This window comes from Pollachius pollachius (assembly GCF_949987615.1).
Source record: "Pollachius pollachius genome assembly, chromosome: 11".
NCBI lineage: Eukaryota > Metazoa > Chordata > Actinopteri > Gadiformes > Gadidae > Pollachius > Pollachius pollachius.
Window position 1 is genome coordinate 14,234,299 of NC_136944.1, and position 27,596 is coordinate 14,261,894.

The window sequence follows — 27,596 nt, forward strand, 5'->3', positions numbered from 1 at the left end:
TCGGAACTGCGGCAAGCGAACCAGAAGGGGGGGAAATGAAAATATAAGTGGACGTGTTCGCACATTAGCGGTCGTGAGTCAGTCGGCTGATTTAACCTTCGTGTGGAATCTGGGCCACGTGGCGCCCTGGAGCGGAGGCAGCGGCGAGCGCGGGGAGGTCACGCTCCCGAGGTCCTATGAGTGATGGAGCACAATTACACCCCAGAAACACACAGAGGTGCGTGATCGGCCCACATACAAACCACGATGGGCTGGGGGAATAGCCAGCGACAAAACAAAAGACTCCAGAACACACATATGCATGTGCAGACATGTGTATGTTCCTGTTTCGATCAATAGGTGTTCAAGTATGGCATGAGCAGTTAAGGGTTCAATTCCCTCTGTGGAACACCCATGTTGAGATATGTATGCATGCAGTGATGGTATTGTTAAGACACCATTGCCTTGAATGAACGCATCCATCAAATGGGATATATATTTATATATCTTGCAAGCACGCACACTAACACACACGCGCACAGACATAACACCTCAATCAGTCACACCTCTCCTGGTATTAACCAAACCCAGGTGCAGCACGACTTACATTACAGTCACAAGACACACTGACCTTTCTTCTACAACTAGAGCATGCCATAGCTTAACCTTCATATTGCACATTGGTAATATGACGAGTAAACTGTCTGTTCCCACTGCGTGTAATGCCTTTCCCAGTAAGAGAAGGTCACCTACAGGCACACTTTTCCAGGCGGGTGCACACATTCCTCTTTCCATATGTGGATCGACCCTAAGGAGCATATTTCATTTTCAAACTGGGCTAATTAGATTGACAGTTTTAATGCTAATAGTATGCAGGGATGTAAGTGTGTAAGTGTAAACGTGTGTGAGTGTATGTGTCAGTTTTGGGAAAGTGACAGTGTGTGTGTGTGTGTGTGTGTGTGTGTGTGTGTGTGTGTGTGTGTGTGTGTGTGTGTGTGTGTGTGTGTGTGTGTGTGTGTGTGTGTGTGTGAGTGTGTGTGTGCCTGCATGCATTTGTGCGTGTGTGCGTAAACGTCTTTTGCTAATGTTTTCAAATCAATCTGCCTGCCACTCACAATTACCGGGCTATTAATAACAAAACACTAGGCACCGCTCAATCCACCGGCGCCATTACTACCGTAACGACCCCGCTAGGAGAATAGCTTTATCGCCATATCAATAACGCAGCTCCTCGCTCCTCCAGCACTGGTGCTGCAGGTTGTGGTGCTGTTGGTGGCAGTTGGTGGTGGGACAGGGAGGTGCTTACGATGCACCACTGTCGGGTTATGTATCTGTTTCCTAATGTGTTTCCACACAGCGGTTGGATCAAGGGAGGGGGGGGATAGGGGGGTGCGTTCTGTCATTGCCGCAGTGGTACTGACAGACACCAACTGGAGCTCATTCATCACTGAGCAGTGCAATCACTGACTTACAAACACAGCACCGCACAGGGGTCCGCCGTTGCTGGGAAAGGGACATTTCAAAAGTCGCACGATGCATACATAGCAATATAGACGGTCAGGCAATTGTGAATGTAATGAAGTTTGATTTGGGCAATTATGTTGACGCCCCCGGGAGATGACATTGTGATGAAAGCCAAGTTAAGGGAGTGTGTGTGTGTGTGTGTGTGTGTGTTTGTGTGTGGGATAACTACATGCTAGATGTGGTGGATGAGTGGACAGGTAAAGAGCAAGTGTCATTGTGTGCTATTTATCACCCAACCTCCATTTCCCCGAAAGGGATCGACCAGCATCTGCTGACAAATTATTTTAAGATTTTCATCTTTTCTTAACACTAAACACTAATCTCTAAACACTGCAGACGACACCAACAGTAAATCCTAGCCATGAAGGTTGTACAGCGATAGTCCACATGCCAACTAGGCTGATGAAAGATAAAGAAAGGCAACCAAGATAAAGAAAGGCAACCAATATAATAACTGCGCTACACACAACACACACACACCACCCAACTTACGCCATTAGGAACCTTACACTCACCAACTGGTTTTTTTACTCGAGTTCATGAAAAGAAGACATGCAGAATAGGGATAATGGATGATTCATTATGACCTAGGTTCTTTTTTTTTTGGCAATACAAAGAGCTAACCCTGAGGATGAATGACAGTTTTTTCTGTTTTGTTCTGACACTGCAGTCTGCAAATGAAGGGAGCACTGAAGTGATTGAGGATTGAGACGACGCTGAGTCCTGTCCTGTCTTGCCTTGTCGAGAGAGAGAGAGAGAGAGAGAGAGAGAGAGAGAGAGAGAGAGAGAGAGAGAGAGAGAGAGAGAGAGAGAGAGAGAGAGAGAGAGAGAGAGAGAGAGAGAGAGAGAGAGAGAGAGAGAGAGAGAGAGAGAGAGAGAGAGAGAGAGACACACACACAGGGACAGAAACAGAGAGAGAGTTGGAATGAGGTAGGCACCGTTGCACTTGTCATTTGGATCCCTCGATTCCGGAACAGCTTGACAGAATAGCCTCGCCAGCTACCAAACATAGCCCCAGGCCCTCCGATCAAACACTTACAACGACATGTCACCAAAGTGTCACCGTAGCAACCGATCGAACCCCTCCAACGGATAGAAGCGCAAATAGAGGGGGGGAAAAAAAGCCAGAGGAGGAAAACATTAAGAATAAAGAATAAACAACAACAATAGTATCAACATGAGCACACAAGGTAGAGAGTTACCAGAAGCTGAGAGCGGAGATGACATATAGTCACCACGTAGGGAGATGACACTGGAAGCTAAAGCGACTGTGTTTGGCTGCGGCTGAGGCTGGAGGTGGCTGGTTGAGCTCACGGGGGGCCGTGGCAGGACATGCTTGGGCTAATGATGTGTGAAAAATCATTATCTCTCTGTCTCCTCCACAGAGGGAAGGAAATATACCTTTCAGATTGAGAACACTTCAACCCACCCCTACTACGTATCCATGAGCTGCATGCGTGTGTGTGTGTGTGTGTGTGTGTGTGTGTGTGTGTGTGTGCATGTAAGCACACACATACATGAGGCTTCACTGCGAACTAGTTATGACCCCTTTGAGACAGGTCTATAAATAATACAGTAAAACAATATTACGATCATTCGCTCAGTCAAAATGAAATCAAGCTGCACTATGTAACCTTTCTGTCTGCAGGCCATACCATCGTCAAATTATTTGAAATAATAAGAAGGAAATCAGCCCAGGGACACTCTCTGGACCAGGACAGAGAGAGAGTTTTCTTAAACAGTTTCAGCCAGGGCCCAGTAGAGCTTGATGCTCAGCCTCTGAAGGACTTTTAGACCTATATCAATTTTCCAGAATAAATAAAAGTTAAATTGCCAAATTAACTTTCATTTCAAAAAGAGTTGAGGCCGGTTCAATCAGTTGTTGGTTCAATCAGTTTTCAGTGTGATATGAAATGTGATCTGTTGACTGAAAATGCTCAGGTCTGATGGGTCCGATTTGGCCACTGTTCTACTGCCCGGTGATGGCTGACGACAGATTGTTTGAGAAAGGCTCCCACCTGGAAGATACTGGGTTAGATCACCATTGCCCGCTCTCTGTACATGATCTGCCCATTAATGGCATGTATCTGTACCACTTTAAGCTGATTCGTAGGGATTGAGGGGTTTAGCTATGTCGATTTATATTGTTAAATTTAATTTTTCATGTTAGTGGTATTCACATTATTCATAATATGATTCATATTCAGCCCATGTTTGTCATTATGTCATCATCTTAATATCATTAGACATTAGTATAGATTATTGCAAAAAAGTTTGAACACAAAAATAGCTCTAGTAACAGAGTTGAAGCAGCATGCATGGTGTAGCTCCATGCTTTGGCGCGGAGGGGGACAGATCCTATGGACCCAGTATAGACAGCTGCTTCAACAGGGCCTCAGCCCAGCTGTACGTTAATTCAATCAGTTGAGCATCCATTTAACAATTGTTCATGGGTGCAGAGCTGCGCGGTTCTTTACTGTGGCTGAAACGATATGAAGACGTATATAGACATTATATAACAAGATATTATTGGACCGCGCTACCTTAGGAGAGGACATGGGTGTGTTGATTAGATGTTGTTATGAATCCTCTCCCTTCAAAAATCTATGTGATCCCCCGACCATACTTTATGAAATCTCTCCTTTCCCCACCTACCCATTGTGCACCACAATTAAACTGATGGTGAATATGCGGATGTAGTTAAATAAACTATTCATGGACAGAGGAATTCGGGGTTCAATGGAATGGCAGTAAATAACATGTGCGTGTGTGTGTGTGTGTGTTTGTGTTTTTTTGTATGTGTTTTTGTATGTGTGTGTGTGTGTGTGTGTGTGTTTGTGTTTTTTTCTATGTGTTTTTGTATGTGTGTGTGTGTGTGTGTGTGTGTGTGTGTGTGTGTGTGTGTGTGCGTGTGTGCGTGTGTGTGTTGTTTACACAGCAGTGTGTGTAAATGACCAGAGGCTTATAATGAACGTCAACTACTCAGAACAACAGCGGGTCACCCAATCCCGTACTGGACGGGCGAGAAGGAATCACAATGGTGTATGCTATCTTGAAACTCAAGCCACTTTCCATCACCCAATCCACCCTGATTAACATGCCCGTCACCAGAGCCCCACCTGCCCCTTCTGTAACGGCATGGGAAAACAAACGCATGCTTTCATGGCTCCTTATTATTGAGCGGTCTGATGGTGATATTATATGTTCCCTTTTCAGCTTTTTCGAGATAATGCTAGTTCTTACAGCGAGATCTCAGAACAGTGTTTGAATTGTTTTATATAAATGTATATCGTTTTCGAAAGTATATAGGAATATATATATACTTTCAATGTATATATATATACTTTCAATGTATATACTTTTTGAATGTATATATGAATATAGATACATAAATAGCTCATTTTTCTTTAAGGATGAGCCACAGGGCTCCTCATCCCACTCATGAATCAGCTGTCTTTGGTGCCACTTGGATGCTCAGTCGTCCTCCTCCACACCGTCAAAATACAGTGTTTTGAGGGATATTCAAAGTGAATTACCCATACACACACACACACACATGTACATGAAGTGTGTGTGTGTATGTGTGTGTGTGTGTCTTTTTGTGTGTATCAAGAAGAAGAAAGTAACGCACTGGTAACGCGCACACATCACCCAAAGAATCTTACACGCTGGTTACGCTAATGTTTATGTGTGTGCGTGTTTGTGTGCGTGTTTGTTCGCGAATGTGTGTGAATGTTTTTGTGTGTGTGTGTTTTTCAAGATGGAGAAAGTCAAGGCATAAACCAATAGAATCTTGGACAAATAGCAAGTCACTGGCAAACACACAAACACACACATTCAAACACACACGTTTGCACACACGTGTAACCATTGAAATAACACAAGTACATACACACATCTGAATATAAACACACACCTGAATAAACGCACACAGGACAGACAAAAATGTGATTACATTTGGAAATGCGTCACTGCAATCATTTCACGGCCTTAATTCAGAGTTGATGAGCATAATTAAATCAAAACAAACTATATCACAGCATCATAGCTTGTTGACATTCCTGGCTGATTGGGAAGGGCTGTATTCTGGGAAATGTCTTCCTAGTTTATGTATGGTTTATAAGCGGTGGTCTCTTATTATGTCCCTTTCATGAAATGTCTATAGCTCTCATATTCATGTTTCTTTTAATCTTTCCAATTCCAGTTCAGACTCCTGGTATTTATTTTGCATGGCCACAGTCACCACAATGCTGGACTCAGGTAAGGATCTCGATAGGAACTGACATGACAATGTTGTTCTGAGATACGTTGGTTTAAATATAATTACATTTTCTTCGCCCAGGAAAAATGTAGAGCTTAAACCTTACATAGACTGAAGCTTTGATGCAAAATAAATGACTTTCCACGTCTAAAACTATTGCCAGTAAACGAGATGCACCTCTTTATTCTCGTCGCGAAACCCATGGGCAACTCCCATTTACCATCCCGTATTGTCGTCTATTTTTAATCCTTGTAAAGAAAAGAACAGCCTCCAAAAAACATGAAACATGTTCTTGAAAACAGATGGTATGCCTCAGAAGGAAGTGGCTACACAATTAACATTTCTATCTTTGCATTTTTTAAAAAAACTTGTGCATGGCCATTGTCACCAATTTAACAATCTTGTTATGTTCTGAGATATAATATATCTGGCATAGAGTCTAATATGTATATATAAATATGACAGAGAGAGAGAGAGAGAGAGAGAGAGAGAGAGAGAGAGAGAGAGAGAGAGAGAGAGAGAGAGAGAGAAAGATATGTTGGATGTGTATGGTTCTTCTGTGCTTGGGATTGAGACAATAGTGATGTCAACACTGTGTGAGCGAGTGACATATCCAGCAGAGAGAGAGAAAGAGAAAAGGTGATGAAGGAGTTGATTGAAGTCACAGGTTAGGTAAGCACAACTCTTCGAAAAAGTGAGCACACTGCTTCTTGTATAAACTCTGGCCTTTGCAGGTAGAGGGTTGGGTGTAATAATGAATAAGTCCAGTGTGCTAAAAGAATACACATTCATTGCACAGACCATGACACACCACCATAACACGGGTTGGTCGAGGGCAAGGACAGGAAGCCATGTTGTGGACCCAGCACCTGGGGGTCATGTGACGCCCAGGAAAACACAGGAGCACGCCAAGGGAAACAAGTTTGCTTGCAGTTTGTGGACAGTCTGACGCAGAGAGTAAAACATAAAAAAATCAGACGCTTTTTCTCATCTCCAATACTCCAGGTCTTCGGGGGGGATATGGTATAATAACAACAAACCATAATGTTTGTGTTTTTATTTATTTTAGATTTTAGATTTAATTATATAGAAAGGACATATCTGTTTTTTTATAAATCACTTCTGCCAATGTAGAATTATTGAAGGCAAGCATAAATTTCATATTATGCCTGTTTATTGATATTTTCCCACAAGCACAGCCAAATATACAAACGGCAGTTAAACAAAGCTTACATTCATATACATGAATTCACCTCAAAACACTGAGTGACTTTTGCCTCTCACAGAGTGCTCTCTGTTTAACTTAAGGAAAGTGAATTATCTGGAACAGAAAATGCAGGGCTTGAACATGCATACAAATAAACAGAGCAGCATAGGTGCTTGGAATATGATGACATACAAAAGAAAATAAATACGATTGACGGTCACTGAATATAGCTTGGAACTAGAATCTGTCTATGGGAACAAATATATTTGTTAAACATGAATAACCAAATAGCAACGGTAAACAGAAGGAACACAACTAAAAAAAACATGTTTGTTTATTTGAATAAGAAAATACATTGCAGACGGTTAAAAAAATATGATTATCTAGAAACGCATTACTGTATTTCTTATATGCATTAGCAGAACCACCTCGTCATCTGAGCCACCTACAAAAACCTGAGTATCTGAGACCTTCAAAGGGCCAGGTGGGCTAAATCTTTCTTGTATGGATTATTTTGGAAATCACACAAAAGCAACCCAGAAATCGGTTCTGAAGGCCGAAGGCGGCATCGGTGTGCACCTCATCCATCATCCTCCTCCTTGTACCTGCCACCCCACCCCACCCCACCCCACCACCACCACCACCACCTGGCCAGAAACACTGCAGACCAGCCTGTGTGTGTAGGACGTGGCCTGGGCAGCTACAGAGTATGACAAAACGCCACCACCTCTCACCCCACCCGGACTACCCACCTCCGCTCCATCTCCACCGTATGAGAGGCCTCTGGGGAGACTCTTACACCACCCCAGGCTGCTGCCAGGTGGCATAGAAGAGACACATTTCCTGTATGCTTTTTTGTTTTGTTTTCTACCCCTCCTACGCAAAACCTCTCCAGGTGAAGAGCCGCGCTCCCACTCCGATTAGCAAGCTCCTCTTCAGTGGCTCCTGAGCCTCCTACGCTGTGAAGCCCCAGAATGTATATCCTCCATCTACAGGGAGTCTACTGATGTGAGAGGGAGGATGTATAGCAGCCATACATACCGCCGCTACTTGTTCAAGAGTTAAGTCGATGGAGGGAATACAGGTGGATCTTTTGGAGGAGGGCTTAAATATGAACTGTAATGACTTTACAGTTCTTTGCATCTGTACATGAGTTAGGAATACGAGTACATTTGAGTGTTTTGGTTTCCAACAGCTGGGTTGTTTGAATATGTGAAACTTTTAGTGTAAGTGTTTTAGGCTGAGAACTCACAGTGGTGTTATGCTGTGAGCGTTGAGAAGCTTAACACTTTAAACAGCCATCAACATTAACCACTCCCCAGACAGAGCCCCACACATCCACACACATTTATGCTATTCTAACACCGGGGTGTTAGCATACCCTGTCGCTGTTGGTGTCCCTTTGTCGTGCCGGTAAAGTGCCACCGGAAAGCCACACAATGTCATGTACAGAAACAAACTTGTGTTGGGAGCAGAGCAGAACGTTCACAAACTGGTTTGCAGAGGCCGGCAAAGAACTATGTTTCTGCATTACACTGTATTTTTGTACACACACACACACACAAAGCCAAGGTTGACCTCTAACCCTCATCTACCCATGATTTGTCTGAGAAGAGCTTCCAGACCCTTTAAATGTTCAACATCTAAGTGGACAATTAGACAATTACAACATACGTTTTACTCCTTTCCTTTCATAAAGCTAACCAGGATTACATTTTGGAGTACAGGATTAACAAGCGTACATACATCCACTTTAAAGACTGTAAAACAGGGATTAGGATGAACAAAGACACAAATATAGATATGAAAATGGAGAGTCAGGATCCTAGACATTCAGAAATAAGCCAACGTTTAGTAGGACTTGAATCCAACCAAGCAAAGCAAACAGCATTTCTATGAAAGATCTATATCTCATCTATCATTTACACATCTACAGTTTTCCGCAAAAACATGTGATTTTTTTTGTAAGATCACATGCAATTTAACACTCCCCGAAGCTTCTGGGTTTGATTCCCACATGCCCTTAATGACCTGCATCTGAAAAGTCAAAGTAATCACTTTGGATAAGAAGCATATTTAGCTTAATGTCTAAATACAATGAAGATAACAATAAAGCTGCTACATACACCGATACAATGATCAAAACAACGTGCTTTGTGTTCGGACCACACCACCACTTTGAGTACAACCCAGCAACCCTAACCGGGGACTTTATCATCAACACAAAACACTCTGATGATGTGCTTGGCACGTGAGTCAGTTTGTTGGCTGGAGGTGGGGTGGAGGGTTTGATGCTGGCTGTCTCTCTGGTATTCATGGAAGAAGCCATGCGTTCAATGCCAGTCTGTTGCAATTTAAAGGGCCGTTCCTTTGCGTCTGGATCCCTCTAATAAGCCAGAGCTGTGTTTTGGCCCACACTGTGTGTCTCTGTGACTGAAACAATAGCAGCAGCATGGTGCAGCTTCTGATGAATTGCACTTCTGATGACAAATGAGAAACACTGTCATGACGTGGACACTGTGACCTTGCTCTTCTTAATGAGAAAAGCGAAACAAGGAGTTTGAAAATGACATCAAAGGGGTTTTTGTCATGACTTTGTTGCATATTTTTGAGGGGGGGATGGATCAGACACACACACGCATGCACACACGCACATGCACACGCACACACACGAACACACACTATAAGAGTAGCTCTTCTGTTCAGAGGCTCAATTATCTATTTTTCCAGTGTCCAAAAGTGCACTAACTGAACAAAGGATATGAACGCCGCCTACTCACTCCAACTTGCTAATTGGTCCCCATATTCTCGTGGCATTTATTGAGCTTCCTATATCCAACACCTAGAGTCTGACTCAAACACGCACACACGCACTGGCACAAACACAGGATTAGTAGACCACACTACAGATTAACGGCCAAAGGTGAACAAGTCAAAGTTCAGACTGAACAGTTCTCCTGTTTTTTTTTTTTTAATCAAGGTAGGCGAGAATAATCCAAAATCAGCAATTGTGAAATCCCTTTCCTAGCATTAGGGTAATCCTTGATGGGTTATCGTCAGCCTATCTTTATTTTTCATCTCACAACAATGTGTCTGTCTCAGGGGAAATTAGGTCCTTCAGGCCCATACACCGTGACCTATATGAGCTGAAGATGATCCCCTGAACTATTCAGATAATATGTTGATATTGTTGTGAAGTTGTTGTTAAGCATGACAAATCGTAGACCTTCCCTACAGCAGCACACATTCTCTCTCTCTCTCTCTCTCTCTCTCTCTCTCTCTCTCTCTCTCTCTCTCTCTCTCTCTCTCTCTCTCTCTCTCTTATCCACCGTTACCCAAATCAGCCATATCCCCAAAGATCAAAATGGTACAGTACAGAACTCAACAACTCTCATCATTTTACATATATAGTCATCATCACTCTACACCTCATGGCAAACTTTTAGCAACTCTTTTTTCCTCTCTTATTCTGCGGCACCGACTGCACTTTACTAGGAGGAGATGTAACAGAAAACGTTATCTCACTTCTGTTGCTGTTTGCCTCTCATGCTGCAACAGAGAGAAAGAGAGGCCGAGACAGAAAAAACATATGATCCTTCACTGAACTGCTGAACCAGCACAAATAGGCAGAGTGATGGCGAAGGCACAACTGTAAAAAGAGGACCAAGAGAAAGAAGAGACAAGTAGTGCAGAGAAAGACGTTTTGCGAAAGGCGCCAGGTAATAGACGTTTCCTTTACGGTGGAATCGAAAACCTTATTTTCAATCTTTAAAAATACAATCTACTCCATAAATTACCCCATAACACACACACACACACACACACACACACAACATGTTAAAGTCTCTTTCTCTGGCCCAATCCTGTGCGTGTGATTGGCTGACGAGTCAGAAGGAGCAGTGGAGAGGAGGTAGGAGAGATGTGCAGCAGCAGCACAGGCCTCATTTCCTCTGCTAATGCAGACGCGGCACCCAATGAGGCAAAGATTCACCATGTGGTGACGGGAGGGAGACACAGAGAGCAAGAGAGAGAGAGGGGCCCACACACACACACACACACACACACACACACACACACACACACACAGGAAGAGGGAGCGAGAGTGAGATGTTAGAAATACACACAGACACTGAATAAAGTGCATCAGAGTCGCCTGGTGGGCGAGGGAGAATACATTAGCACTGAAATAGCTAACAACGGGCTATGCAAATTATGTGGATTTATGGTGATGAAATGTGAGGTTACAGGGTGATTCATAGTTGGCTTTCCGCATGTTTGGGGGTGGAGGGTGGCGGGGAAGGGGTCTAAGTGCAATCTCCTGCACTTTGACTTATTGGGGCTGTGCTGGGCTCTCTCTGATTCATCCAAATATCAGAAGAAAAACACCCCCATACTCCCCACACACACTTGTGCGTCTGGTGGGGATCTAGCGAGTACGGTAGCAGCGGGCGCCATCGCTATGACAACGCTGCCACTGCTCTCCATTGTGTTTGGGAAACAGCTACCTAGCCGCATCGTTAGGCAGGCATCCATCTATCTCTCTACCATCAAATACAGTGCATAACAATGAGACACAGTCACTCAGTGACTCATACACCACACACAGGAGCAGAAAGACAGAGAGAGAGACATAGATCTATCCACAAGTATGGAAATAGTTTAACCAGGCCCATTAAAACACCACAGGACAGGGAGCTGAGGGCATCAGAATGGGCGATAGAAGGGACATAGTGGCACCAACGCAGGAGCCAACTGTGGTCTAGATTTGTCCCCATAATAGGCCAGCTGCAGGAGGTGAATTAGACCTGGAGGCCTCCCTGTTGGCCTTCCATCTGGTACCAGGGGGCTGGGACCCGATCCAACGGCTGTTTGTGTTTGTGTGTCTCTGTGTGTATGTGTTTGTGTGTGTACGTGGTTGTGTGGAAGTATATGTGTGTGCGTTTGTGTTTGTGTGTGTGTGAGAGTGCATGTGTTTGTGTTGGTGTACACAGGTATCTGCATGCAAGTGTGCAGGTGTGTGTGTGTGTGTGTGTGTGTGTGTGTGTGTGTGTGTGTGTGTGTGTGTGTGTGTGTGTGTGTGTGTGTGTGTGTGTGTGTGTGTGTAGGAATGCCAGGGCCCAGGCCTGGTCCAACTCAGCGCTAACGCTAATGCTAGCAGGAACCTAGGCCAGGGTAAAATGGGCTCTGTATCCCAGCACAGCTGACCAGGCCAGTGGCTCAGGGAGAGAGCGAGGGAGGATGAAACAGAATGTATGATAATGAGAGTTATTAGAGAGAGAGCGAGAGAGCGAGAGAAAGCGAGCGAGCGAGAACGAGAGCGAGAGAGAGAGAGAGAATAATATGCACAGGGGGAATCGCTGCCAGCCAACATGAGAAGCATAAAACATGCTGTAGTTCACACTAGGGCGAGGGAGTGAGGAAGGAAGGGAGGCTCTAGCTGGGGCACAAACATCCTTGATTGGACTCCAAAAAGCTCCCCATACAAACCGCCAGACCCCTGCGTGGACATATGAAGCCTTGATGAGGCAGATGGACTCGGAAATGGACACGGGCGTTATTTTGATTGAATGGGGGACATTGTATTATGCATCACACAGCCACGCCGTCCTTCGATGCGTCCTCAGGATTCATCATATCCAGCGTTTCCTCCAGGAACTCTGGCCGCCACAACAAAATAAGTGTTGGCATTTCAAGAAGCCCCTAAACGCACCCTTAAAAATGTTAAAAATAATGACTGGTCTCGGAACGCTGCTCATTCTCAGCATTTACAGCTGCCTTGTCGCTTCTTTAATTGCGTCTGACATTTCAATTAAGTAGCTAATGTGTGTCAAGGACATGGCTTTCCAATGTTAACAATTAAAAATATATATAAAAGAAGGTTGCTTAATGGGCCATGCTAGAACTATTTTGAGTGCATGTTGTAGAAAAAAAAAAAAAAAAAAAAAAAGCGGGACAAAAAACCAGACACATACTCTATTAGTCACAGCCCAAATTGTATCTTTCAAGTAGGCCAAGGTCGCCACCCCTCCGGTGTATCTGGGCTACGTGCTCATCATTCGCCGCACTTCAAACCCCCTCAGAATGTGGCAATTTACATAAGGGGGAGAAGCCCGTTAGCTGATAGAGGGGCCAGGCTGTGGCTTACGTAACAACCCGCAGGTGTTGCACAGGGCAGAGCGAAGAGAGGCTGGCTCACAGAAGAGCCTGAGGTGAGCCCCCGGGTCCACTGACTCATCTCAAGGAAAGAGATAGAGAGGGAGAGATTTTCATTGTCTCTCTGTAGCTCTCCATGTCTCTCTCTCTCCGGGTAGCATGGCTATGCCGTCAGGAACAGTTGGGGGGTGGGTGGAGAGCGGGTCTACAGAACCAAACCTTGGATCCACATTGGGGTGAGCCCTATAGGTTAACCAAACAGCTTGAAGCTGTGGTAGGTAGCGGTAGATCCTTCAAGATCCAGAGGAGACGCCAAAACCTCCATTCAGAGTAGAGGGAAGATAGATCAGAGGGCCTTGTGATGCGTGTGTACCCAAAGAAGATGTGTAGATGGGGAGGATTTGACTTCATCTGCATATGCGTGTGTTTGTGTGTGTGTGCGCTTGCACTAGTGTGTGTGTATTTAGTGTATGCCTCAGGATGAGGTGGGAGATGGAGGGCTAATGGAAGAATGCTGGCCCAGAAGAGGAAGCTGAACACAGAGCTTCTCTGTAAGGACGTCAACCTCCTCCTCCTCCTCTTCCTCCTCCACCTCCAACCCGCCCATCTACCTTGAAGGTCCCTTGAAAAGACTCCACTGTGTCTACTCCGTCCTGAGCAAGGTGGAGGTGGCGGCTGAGGAGGAGGGAACAGGGGTGCCCTCTGTCAAGGAGGAGGGGGAGCGCTGGGGGAGAGACGGGGGTCTGGCCGTGTGTACTGGTGCCATGATGCGGGTACCGCCATGCTGTGAAGTGGTGGGGCAACAGGGAGCCATCAGCGTCAATGACTGCACGGCCTGTTAATAAACGCTAACAGCTCCCCTGAACCTTAGCCTTTCAGCGGGGCTGCCAGACATTATGTGTGTGTGTGTGTGTGTGTGTGTGTGTGTGTGTGTGTGTGTGTGTGTGTGTGTGATTTATCAATGTGTGGGTGTGTATGTCTGTGCAAGTCTCTGTGTGTCTGTATGTATGTGATTAATGAAAGTGTGTGTGTGTGTGTGTGTGTGTTTGTGTGTATAATGCAAGTGCGTTAAATGTGTGTGATGCAAGTGTATGTTTGTTTCTGTACATTTGTGTGTCTGTGTATGTTTGTTTGTGTGTGTGTGTTTGCTCGCATGCCTGTGGGTCAGCAGGTCTGCGTGTGGGCGAATGACATGGGTGATTTTTTTTTGTTTTTGTCTCCCTTTGATCTGACGCATCCTTGCTTTTCTCTGCAGCTCGGCAATCTGAAAACATTCATGCAGCATTGAGCCCTTTAGTTCCTCCTCAACTCTAGCTAGCCACATTGTGATTCAACCTGACTCTGAAAGCTTGGAGCTGTTGATGGTGTCTGTGGCTGTTCCTATGTGTGCCTCTTTGAACAAAGGGGTTAAGAAGGGTCGCTGAGCTGCGTGTTCCATGGCCACAATGCCCCACCTTTTGTAGGGTTAATACATTACACGTATTCATAACGTCCTCTTCCGTTTGGTCCGTCGCCTTTGAAACAACATAAGCCAAATGCGGCAATGGCACTATGAAACATAACACACGCACACTCACGTTAAAACATACTAACTTCCGACATTTACTGTAACTCTAAAAGAAAACTAGAAAGGTCTTTCCGACATGGCCTTCCTGTTAGGTTAAAAGCATACCTTTTTCAAGGCACTAAATCCCGTCCATAATGGTAAATGTACGTCAGCCTAAGAGTGGTATCGTTAAACAACCTTTTAAAGTGCAGCGGAAGGTCGACCATTCAAGCTTTTATCATTGTAAGGCACAAGCTGGCTAGTGCTAAGTTAAAAGGAAAAAATATATTTTAAATAGTTTTGAACCACCTTTCAAACATATAGTTACATGTTCTTTCCTCATCCTGTGACGCGGGTTAGTGACATGGCTATCGAGGGCTGGGCGGGGCCGTCTTGTTTTAAGACCGAACGTATGTATGTGTATGTTTATCTGCTATATTTATGTACTTAATGCTTATGTTTCCTCTATGTGCACAGCCTTTGGACATGATAATTGCTCTTGGCAGCCTCAAATCCCTGCAGCCCACGCTGGGTTGGCCATATATAAGGCCTGTGGTGCAGAAGACTGTGCCTCATGTTACCTTTCCTGTACAGAAAACAATATTCAGAAGGAATATGCTATGTATGGTTTAATAGTTCCTGTCAGCTCAGTATGGGTGCGTGATGTTCCTTGAATGAAGTGGGAGATGAAACCATCAATAAATGCATGACTTTTAAACTCACCAGCATACATATGTCAAATGTCAGGTTTATGAATCCAATTGACTGAATACTGGACTATAGGTTGGAAAAATGATGTACCCCCGCTTTTTCCAAAGGATTATAGGAGTGGAAGATGTTAATTTCAACATGACACGACACGTTTATATCACCATAAAATCAAATCTTTGACTGCAAATCCAATAAAGCTAGCAAACTCGGAGGCACCTAACTGGTTCATCGTCGGTTGCTGTCTTATCTAGCATAAAGATATTTGCTTTAATAAAACCTAATGGGATAAGGAGAAGTCATGAGAGAGAATGGCCTAGCACTACTTGCTCAGAGCCGTGACTCACCGTTATAAAAAAAACTTACAGTTCAGAATGCCAGGAGCTTACCTACGCTGCCCACTTCACCATTCCACTCAGCAGACTCAGATCATTAGCATAGCACACAGGTGCACAGCTACTGCAACCCTAACTGTCCTTAAAAAAGAATGGATCAGGGCAGTTACCTCGAAATAAAAACAGGCCAAGGCAGGGAAGTCGACCAGAGAGTCGACCAGAGAGTCAAAGTGGGTGCGTCAGTACCGTTGGGGGGATGTTGGGGAGGGGAGCTGGTAAAGAGGAGGGGGAACCTGACGGCCGACACTAGGAGGGGGGGGGCTGGTAAAGAGGAGGGGGAACCTGACGGCCGACACTAGGAGGGGGGGGGATGGTAAAGAGGAGAGGGAACCTGAAGGCTGACGCAAGCAGGGTCTCACGTCAGGGTCATCGGAGAGCACCGGGCTCTCTCGCTAGCCTTGCGCATCGCCCCCCGGGCCCCCGTGTCAGATGTCTGGGAGTTAAAGCGCCCGTGAGCAGATTCCACACGCGCACACCGCCCACAAACTGTGGTGAAGGGAACAAAAAAACGAAATAAACACAAAACGCATCAAGAAGAAGGACAGAACAGCCGAAGTCAAGCAAACAAAGTCAACACATCGACAGAGAGCTGGGCCGAAAACAAGCATATGGCCACAACCGGACGAGAACCCATCGCATGCTTTGACTTACCCACGCACATACCACGCAGACCGATGTGAAAAAATGTCACACCTGACACCAGCAGCGACGTCACACACACACACACACACACACACACACACACACACGCACACACACACACACACACACACACACGCTCGCGCGCGCATGCACAACAACTCGGTGGATTAGGCTGCCCACCACGCCGCGCCACCAGGCTAACAATCTGATATTTAATCACAGAGCCAGACATCCATGGGTCGATTGTGTTCCAAAAGCTCCACTCCAATCAGAGGAGAGACATGGCAGCTCTGGTGGCGGTGGTGGAGGAGGGGGAGGGCGAGGGGTGAGGGGGGTGGAAACGAAGGAGCTTCATCTGGACAATGTGAACTAATCCGGGGGCGCCTGAGTCAGCCGTTACGTCAATACCCAAAAGGACATCACAGCTCCAGGCCTCGGTAGCATCACTTCATGCTGCCAGGTGAGGCTTAGCTTCCTTCAGACCACCACCACCACCAGCATCTGAACACGGCTCGATACACTGTGAGGAGGAGGAGGAGGAGGAGGAGGAAGAGGACGAGGAGGAGGGTGGGTAGAGTGGATGTAGCTGGGATCAAAATGGATTAGATGTCCTCCTTACTGGATCAATGGGAGGATGTGGAAGTGCTGTGTGTGTGTGTGTGTGTGTGTGTGTGTGTGTGTGTGTGTGTGTGTGTGTGTGTGTGTGTGTGTGTGTGTGTGTGTGTGTGTGAGAGAAGCTCCGTTACACACCTACAGTGAGCTTGTACATTTGTCTGATAGGTGAAGAACACAGCCATTAGGGATGATGATACTCGTCTGCTCAAAACAATACAACCCACACACCACAAGACCCTCACACTTACACAAACACACACACATACGCAAACATGTGCACCCACCAACACTTTAGAGAGGAATTATCGGGGAGGCACACACACACAAACACACACACACACACACCTGCATACACACACAGGCACACACACACACACACACACAGCAGTCTTCCTGAAAGTTCCATGATAAAACACCATACAAAACCACACATTTCATTCTATCAAATTGGCTTGAATTTCATTGAGCTAAATTGCAGTTGTACTGCTGGAGTTTTCAACAAACAACACTTGTAAATAATTCCCCAAAATTATTTTTGTCCTTCCACGGATAAAAAAAGTTATTTGCAGAGATGGATTTTGCTTGTCAATGCTCTTGTACTGGCAGGGTAATTTTCTCTCCACAATCTTTACTCGTTTAATTTGTAAAGAAAAAAGAAAAGATTGACATTTTACACTAATCCAACATTTTGGACTGAGCAATAAATCCTTTGTGTAAGATGGATGTTCGCCAAAATCAAGAGAGAAAGTCTCCTCTAGTTCCTTGTATTATTTGATAAGCCAAATGTGGACTCGTCGAAATGTTACCCTCTCAAGACAACTTTAACACCTCTATAAACCGCACGGAGGGCTTAGAAATAGAAAATACAAAAATATTAAAAGAGAAAACTTTTTGGATTCGAATTTGTTCGACGAGCGTGGATTTGTGGACGTTTTCCCTCCCCTCGACACTGGCTGACGCTTGTTTAGCCGAACTAACAGGTAAAAAGACGGCCATTCACTATTAACGGATGTTTTAACTGCTGGAGAGCCCTGCGACACAGAAGGCTGTTGAGAAAGAGCACACTTGGAAAAAAAACAACTAATTAAATCTACTTTTTGTTCAAAGCCAATGACTCAGATGAAAATTTAATCTGTGTCACTCATTATCGGGTAAATGTGGACACGCGTACAGACAGGCACATGCACACACACACACACACACACACACACACACACACACACACACACACACACACACACACACACACACACACACACACACACACACACACACACAACACACACACACACACACACACACACACACACACACACACACACGCTCTGCATATCCATGAAAGCAATCTGTTCTCCGAGTTTCTGCTTGAACCCCCTCGGCCGTACCCTTCCTGTTGAGGGTTGAGTTGGGGCCAAACAAGTGGTCTCTTTTACGTTAGTGGTTGGTTCCTGCACAGAGGGGGGGGGCCAAGTCTCTCTCTCTCTCTCTCTCTCTCTCCTTCCACACGAGCTTAGGATCATAGATGTAACACTGAGTGTGTGTGTATGTGTGTGAGTATAAGGTAAGTAAACATGCAAGGTAACACTGTCACCTCTGTGAATTTGACTGCATGAGTATTACCACATGTGTGATTGTGTGTGTGTGTGTGTGTGTGTGTGTGTGTCACAGCAGTGAAGTAGCAGGCCTGTGTGTGTGCACAGCAGTGAAGTAGCGTGTGTGTGTGTGAGCTTTAGTTTGATGCAGTTCTGATCCCGCTGCTGCGTTTTTGATTCCCCGTTCAGGGACTCATTATCCTAACGAAGTGAGAGCGACATTAACTGCTACATGCTGCTGTGAGCCACACACGTCTCTGAAAATGCGTGGAGACGGAGGGAGGGGGAAGGGCGGTACTCCCCGACAGGTCTGCTCTCTTTCACCTCTGTGGCCCCTCCATCTGTGCTCTCAGATCACCTCCGGTCCCCCTCGATCAGGAGGGAGGGAACCCCAAGAAAACGTTAAAGGCATGATGAGGTACGACGAGGAGGTGAGGGATAGGAAGTCGAGGGAGAGAGAGAATGACAGAGAGAGAGAGAGACAGAGAGAGAGAGAGAGAGAAGGAGAGGGGAGCCTGACAAGCATTGTCCCCTACCTCAGGGTCAAATGTGCCAGAGCTCCAGCACCCCCACCGAGACCCAGGCAGAACTCTGAAGAGCGTGTCCCAGATACGGGGCACCTCCAGCCGGCACGCCACGCAGCAGGCTTGGCTCTCCACTGGAAAAGGGCAGCCTGCATGCCCAGAGGCAGGCCTCACACAGCTGTCAACAAAAATGTAAAAAAATAAAAAAACACCTCCCTCCCTCCCTCCCTCCCTCCCTTCCGCCTTGCCTGGCTGTCTCCCTACTTCTCTCTCTCCCCCAAACCCGTAACCTTCACTTCCACGTCTAGCACTGCTGCCCCTCTGCACTCTGGGTCTGACGGGGGTCGGGGGGGCACAGTCCAGGGGCATGAGGGCAAAAGAGCGGAGGGAGGGGGGGGAGGGAGGGAGGGAGGCTTGACCTTTTCAATGTGTTTCTCTCACACACAGCACTGCACAGCTTGTTACGTGTAACGCCTGTCACTACCTCACCCATGACCCATGTCTTATGAGAGGCCTTTGTATTATTTTGCTGTAAGCCAATGAAACAGTGCAAGTTTATAACTCCCCTCACCCGTGTTTTGCGAATGATGAATCAGAAGCTATGCTGGCCTGACCTGGCCTGTAAGGTGCCTGTAGGTACTTAAAGGTCCTATGACATGCCACCAGGTGTGAGTGTGATTAGCTGTTACAAGCCGTTTCTTTCAAAATCTGCCCCTTATGACACCATAAGTGGGCGTGTCCACCTAGATGTACCCTGGGTAGATCAGTCTACCAGCCTACCCAGTGGACGGTAGCAAGCGTTGCTCATCTATCCATCACACATCTAGGTGGACAAGCCCACTTATGGTGTCATAAGGGGCAGATTTTGAAAAAACGGCTTGTAACAGCTAATCACACTCACACCTGGTGGCATGTCATAGGACCTTTAAGTACCTACAGGCACCTTACAGGCCAGGTCATTAGGGCTTGTAACGGCTAATCACACTCACACCTGGTGGCATGTCATGGGATCTTTAAAAAAAAAAGATGTGTCCCCCAAAGCATAGAGTAGCCAAGGGTCAAGTGATTAGGATCCTTCAAAGATTTATAAATTGTATTCAGTTATTTTGTCTGTAAAACTACAGGTCATAGCTTACAAGTAAGATAGCGCTGGTAGCGGTAGGAAAAGTAAAATCGGTCCTCTCTAGATTAGTTCCATTCTGGGCTACTGTAGAAACATGGCGGTACATGCTCTCCATTTAGATATAAAGGGCTTGTTATTCAATAACGAAAACACAACAATTCTCATTTCATCGGTTTATACACTAATTAAAACATACTTCTGATTATCATAATTCTGCCAAGTCTGTGCGGCCAGATCCCACAAAATGTTACACACTGCACCTTTAAAGGCCAAATACTTAAAAATGCTTGAAATACCTGAAATGCACCGAGTTCAGATCTTAATCATTCGCAAACCATGATTATTTTGGGCTTGGTTAGGTCATCTTGCTGTCCAGCTGGCCTGTGAAATGAGCACCAGAGCTACTTGACTAATTGGGATTAAACAGATTGTTTGTGCTGGCAGGAGAAGAAATATCAGCCACACGCACAGGAGGCTCAGAACAAAAACTTTTCACAGGAACCCAAGGTCACCGTTCTGCTCTGTTTGTTGATTTAACCAACTTAGGCAGACATCAAGGACAAGATAGAGAGAGAGAGAGAGGGAGCGAGAGAGATATGGAGGAGAAGAGTGAGAGTGGGAGAGATAATGCTCCATAAATTCATACTGAGTCTTTGAGCTCTGCAGCAGTAGCATGTGTGTGTGTGTGTGTGTGTGTGTGTGTGTGGTCACCTTGGCCTGGCAGGTGATGATGACAGCACTAAACAGGAGGCTCAGTAGAAGGTCACACTCAACACAGAGGGAGGCCACTTAGACAGCAAACCATAAGAAACTACGAAAAGAGGCAAAAGAAATCGGTGGACTTGAGTGCATGGACTGACGCATTTTCAAGCGTCCTGGAGAAATTTGTGAAAAATCTCTTCCCTATCCGAGAACAGGAATGAAATGATGAATCATGATGAATTACACTTGCTTATTCGTGATGAAAATGCAACAAATGTACAGTAAAAAAAAAAAAGGTGCTGGGACACTTTTTCTACGCTGTCACACAAGGATCCAATTAGAGTGTGTGCTTGTGTGTGTGTGTGTGTGTGTGTGTGTGTGTGTGTGTGTGTGTGTGTGTGTGTGTGTGTGTGTGTGTGTGTGTGTGTGTGTGTTGGGATTGCATGGGGAGAAAGCAGGCGGCCACGCTGTCACAAAGGAGCCCAGGGAAAACGGATTGATTGATACGAGTCGATCCTCGCCTTCGCCAATCTTTAACTGCTACTGTCCTGTCACTGAAATCAACCCCCCCCCCCCCCCCATCATGATACTGAGCTGAACTGATGAGAGAGAGAGAGAGAGAGAGAGAGAGAGAGAGAGAGAGAGAGAGAGAGAGGAGAGAGAGGAGAGAGAGAGAGGAGAGAGGAGAGAGAGAGAAGGAGAGGGGAGCCTGACAAGCATTGTCCCCCCCCATCATGATACTGAGCTGAACTGACCCCTCTCCCCCATTTTACAGTGGGCCCTAAATACGGAAGGACTTGACTCAGCCTCTTGCCATTATGTGTCTGGGACGGGGTGCTCTGCTCTTTCTACTTGAGAGAAGCCTGGAAATGCCTTGTAGCGGAACAAGAAAGCTCCAGGCAAAACAAGATCACACACAGTACAAACTCTCTCTCACACACACACACACATACACAAGAAAACCTCTATACAAAATAGAATCAAACACACACACACACATGAAAACAAGATCACACCGTTTGACACATGGCTGGCTGCATCCTCCACGCCTACAACACCTTTAGACACACATGCGTATGAATGGTAAAACAATCTCTCTCTCCCTCTCCCTCTCTCTCTCTCTTTGTTGGATTAAACACTGTGCTGTCCCCCTGGGACCTGAAGTGTCAAATGCTGAGTTCTCTTTGGTTGAAAAGGAAGAAGAGGTGATTTTGTTGAAACAGAAACCAAGGCTAGAGTGTAAACAACTTGGTGCAAAGCTAACAGCAGGAAGCATCGCTATATTATTCTTCTGGGATTGGACAGAAGACACTGGCTCTGCATGGAATTATTATGAACAAACGCTGCACGAAAGGTGGACCATTTCACCCTATTCAATCAATCCACTTGAACTTGTCGTTTTCTACTAATAGCTCATTGAATCACCTACAACTGTAGGTATGCCTGCTGTGAAATTGTGTCAAGTAGCTCTGCATCACTAACTCAGGTTCCTTATAGAGCCTCATAGAGTGTGAAAGAAACATTTTAGTTGCTTTAGAAAGCCATCGACATTGACACAATATTAAAAGTTAGGTGTCGTACAACAGAGATGTCTTAATGCACTTTATATAAAAACAAATTTGGTCTATAACACTTGTATTGTTTTGCCACTGCATTAACTTTAACTTGACTTTGCGTTAATTTCATGCAAGCCTACATTAGTCAGTGCGAGCGACTACTTGCCAAACTAAAATATATGGTCAATGTTAAAAAGATTAGTTATACATTGTGGGTTATTCAACAGAGGTATCCCTGTCATCCAGGAAACACCGTGGCAAGGAAAATCGGGCATCTAGGGCAGAGTCTGACAGACAGAAAGATGCAAATGAAATGGACAGAAAGATGCAAATGAAATGCAAATATAGAGACGTAGCTGTCACATGCACCGTGAAACAAGGTATCTTTCGTGTTGTAATTCCATAAATGAACGTTGACATCAAACGAAGCGTACAGCATAACATCATACATAGATGTTATACATATCCTCTTTCAGAAGTAAAGACTACCGTTATTCCAAAGGCGATGAGTAATAGACTCACCTTACGTGCATGTACTTTGTAACATATGCGAATACACAGCGAGGACCACGGAAACGTTGACACAATTAACACGAAATGTCTCATTGTCCCCTGTCCTCAATTAGCAACTATGGCACTAACACATGCGGTGTGGTGAACTTTACTTTGAAAATCCGACAAAGTTTTCGCAACCAACACAGTATAAACACAATAGAAATTCCCTTACTTTACATGTCCCTCGGGTAACTTTCGTGATGGTTTTTCGGATGTTCAACATCAGTCGAGAGGTATTTGAATGGACTCTCTGCCGAGACCTGCCGGAAGCTTACACTACTGGAGTCTCCGGTTGCGCCGCCAGACCGAGTGAGAACACACAACACGTCCCATCCACTTGCTCCTGACGTTGGCTCAGATAAGCTTCGTTCTCTACGGAAAGTCTTCATAAAGATGTTATGCAAATTAGATTGAAAATACAATTTCTATAGGCCTATCCATCTATGTATCTATGTATCTCTGTATCTATCTATCTATCTATCTATGTATCTATCTATCTATCTATCTATCTATCTATCTATCTATCGGACTACAGTTTACTATTTTTATTTTTTCTCTCTCTCTCCCCCCCCCTCCCTCTCTCTCTCTTTCTCTCTCTCTCTCTCTCTCTCTCTCTCTCTCTCTCTCTCTCTCTCTCTCTCCCCCCTCTCTCTCTCTCTCTCTCTCTCTCTCTCTCTCTCTCTCTCTCTCGGTCTCTCTCTCTCTCGGTCTCCCTCTCTCTGTCTCTGCTCTCAGTCTCTCATCCCGCCTCCCTCCCCCCACCCTTTCTCTTTCGCCTGCTTTCGCCCCCACACCGTTATATGACTCTGTTTTATGACAGAACAAAATTGCATCACAGGCAGCACTGTCTGCCCCTAAATACAAGCATTTAATGATGTTAGACAATTGAATTATGTGTGTCATTAATATGATTAACTATGAAAGAACAAATAATGTCACTCGCTAACATGATGAATAAACGAATTACTATTATGAATAAACTTTGATTTATAATACCTCTTCAGTTAAACTTGTAAGATAGCCTTTGTTGATCTCATACACATTTGCCTACAGCCAGCCATTGCAGTTTAAATGATTATTGAATGGGTTGAATCTCCAAAATATACTGTTTTGATGGGCCCAAAAACTGAATAATTTGTTGTTGTTGAAGGAGGGGACATACCAAGTCGATCAACAATCAATCATTAACTCAAATCAATCAAATCCTTCCAACTCACTTCATCTCACATTGGCACTACTCAGAGCCTAACACCTGGTTTCCACGGCAACAAGAGTTCACCCTGAGACGGTCAATGATAGTTCTAATGGAATCGCCACGTTGAGAAAATGGAATACAAAAGAAGATGGGCTCACTTCAGTCGGGTGCTAGCAACAGACACCAAAAAGTGTAGAAAAGAAGAAGTTGGCGAAGCTATACATAGGAACAAGAGGATACTTCAAAAGAGCTTAGAAGTCAAGGCAATCACAGCAACGTTGTTTTATATTCCTCTTTCCTTTTTTCATTCTTTCATTCAGTCTTTCTCTCTCAACCTCTCAATAAGAGGCTGATATACATGCCAATAGTAGAAGGACACTAGCAACCACATGCCCTCGGTTCAGGTTTAAATTAGAAGAGTCCACTGGGTTTGCCTGGGAGCTAATTACACCAGCTGCCCATTAAACCACTAATGGCAAAACAATTAAAAACAGTTCTAAGGCTAAGACACCGGACAAGGTAATAGGGGGGAAGAGGCAAGGACGTGCAGTATAGCAGCATTCTGTTCTCTGTTCAGAACGGTAAAAGAGCCTCCTTTGCCCTTCACTAATGTGAACCGGGACCTCTCCCCTGCATGTCTGCTCCCCCAGATAGTGTCCCTCCCAACACCGTTTCATTTATTTTTCCTGTCACAACTGGCACATCATATAGCAGCCGGAACCACATGTGACTGACAGCAAGCGAATGAGAAATCGTTATTTTCTCATGGAGGGTGGACTCCATGGCGGGTAATGGATATGTTACGGGAAGAGGGCAGTGGATTATAAGATGGCTTTGGCCTACATATCCACTGATGACTGAGAGGCCAATGGCCCAATCATGGTTAAAGGGGCAGGGTGTAGGATTAAGTGGCAACTAGAGGGGAGGTGGTAGATTGCAGCTGACTGAATACCCCCCACCCCCCTCACCCTTCCCTTTCCAAAAATGTGGGAGAAGCTATGGTGGCCTGTACTGATCTTACGGTGGCAGAAGGTTCATCCACCATGATGTATCAATTGTGCAAGTGATGAGGTTCTTTGATAGATTCATCAATAGTATAGAGTGGCGAGGTCAAGCCCCTTCCGGTAGAGCCCATGGGACCTATGAGATCGAAAAAGATGTATGGGTTTCTATGGAGAGAAAGTAATTATCTTCTGGTCCCAGTCTATATGTGCCCCGGATTACACATATGTTGTTTGTGGATTTAAATGATCATTTTTCATGTCAAGAGTTTGACCGTTTATTGTGCAATTTTTCAGTTAAAGGCTGTAGAGAAAACACAATGAGAAAGACTACATGTCTACTACACTCGTATGTGCCGTCACGCTCCCTGCGACTGGCGTGGACAAGACCGACAATCTCCCCATCGGCATAACTGAAATTTTCCACATGCCCCGACATATAATGGTTTTCACCGCTTTTGATGCTTTTATCCTCCCTTTGGAAAAAACCTAACATTATTAAACTTCTTCACGAAAATGTTTAGTTTTCTTTGCATGAAAAATTATCATTTAAATCCACAAACAACATATGTGTAATCCGGAGCATGTATAGACTGGAACCAGAAAATAATCACTTTCTCTCCATTTAAACTCATTCATATTTTTCGATCTCATAGGTCCCATTGGCTCCACCGGAAGGGGCGTGACTTGGCCACTCCATTAAGTTATTAAGTCTGTAATGCTTTAGGATAGGTCATAGCTTACAAGTCAGACAGTGGTTATGGCAAATAAATAAATAATGGCGTCCTCTCCAGAGACGTTTTTTAAAGTCTGGGTAACCGTAGAGACATGGTGGTGCAGCTTAGCAGGCTCAGTGGAAGAGAATCCACTCCATAGATTCAAAAGGCCACTTCTAAGGTAACTTATTTGAATGGGATTTTACACTAATTTAAACATTCTTATGAATATTATATTAAATTTAAAACAAGTCAGTTCCACTATAGACGCAACTCAAATTCTACACACTGCAACTTTAATGTAAGATATCTTTGCAGTTTCCGTAAGGGGCTTGTGTTCAGCCCGCAGCTAAACAGCCCAAGGCTACAGACTGAAGGCTTTAATTTGAAATTTGAACCACTGCCTTTGGTTACGTGATGTCTGGTTAATTAAAAGAAAGAAAGTGCAGGTGTGTAGTATTTTGTTAAGTCTGTATATGTTAATGGTGAAATTCTACTGTATTTAACTATTGTGTTGCTGATGCATGTTGTTACTGTATGTACAACTTGCAAAACGTTATCATATCAGCCCTTTTTCCATTGTCACGTTTCAATTGAATGGGAAATATCCCAGCATTTGAGCAGCTTGAGCTTGAGCCTCTGAATACTTTTTTTTATTCTACTCTATTATTCTATCTTGAGCAGCGCCCTTCTGACAAACAAACTCATGCAAAATAGAAAGTACAGAATCTGAAACATTGAATGTGCTTTTGCAATAAGCTTCATAGATAAGGCCATGCATGCATCAACATCCATCCCCTGCTGCCATTTCTTGTCTAATGGTAGAAGAGATCATGTGAAATGCAGCGACAAATTGGTAGAAGGAAATATCAAACAAATAAGGTCAAAAATATACATCATAGATATTAAATACCAGCGGAATTATATAGAATTTAAAAAATGGGGAAAATATATTCTGTATATTATGGTGGTTATAGACCAAGGGAGATTTTGAATGGGCAATAAAGAATATAAACATTAAAGGGGTACGCTGAGATACCTGTAAATTGGCACATAACTGGTAGCCTTATAATCCCAGCACCGAAAATAGTGTTGAATTATCTTTGTGTTTACAGCCAAATTGAATAATTGTTGTGTTACTGACCTTTGTTTAAATAAGTGGCAATTTGGAACGTATTGGAAATCGTTGGAAAGTAATTAAAAGTGTATTCCCCTGACATTAACAGGCGCTAGGCTACTGTAACTCTGCATGCAAGTCAATTGAAGCGGCTAACAGAAAGCAAATGCTAACCCAGCGATCCACAGTGAGGAATTTGGAATATAATAACTTTTCTGAATCTGGGTAATACAAACAGCAAAATTGTATTTTCTGATATCTTGGAAAATGTCATTAAACATAATAAATACAAAGTGGAGGTGTGGCAATGTATATGTCAGTTAAAATGTAGGTTATGTTCATTAAATGTACAAGTGACCAGAACATATGTAGCAGTGTCAATGTGATCAATATGATCAAGGAAAAAGCTGTTTTGGAGTCTGGAAGTCCATGCTGGAATGCTCCAGGAAGAGAGTCTGTGTATGTATGGAATGAAGTCTGTGTCT

At 44.6% G+C, this 27,596-nt stretch overlaps 1 protein-coding gene across 1 annotated transcript in view; it reads right to left on the reverse strand.

Annotated features, from left to right (window-relative positions):
- znf385c (zinc finger protein 385C) overlaps positions 1 to 23,434 on the reverse strand; it is a 122,703-nt gene extending 99,269 nt beyond the window's left edge. The window contains exon 1 of the mRNA XM_079746277.1: positions 23,255 to 23,434. The gene's annotated coding sequence lies outside the window, so the exon portion shown is untranslated. The remainder of the gene's footprint in view (positions 1 to 23,254) is intronic.
- Between the last annotated feature and the right edge of the window lie 4,162 nt (positions 23,435 to 27,596).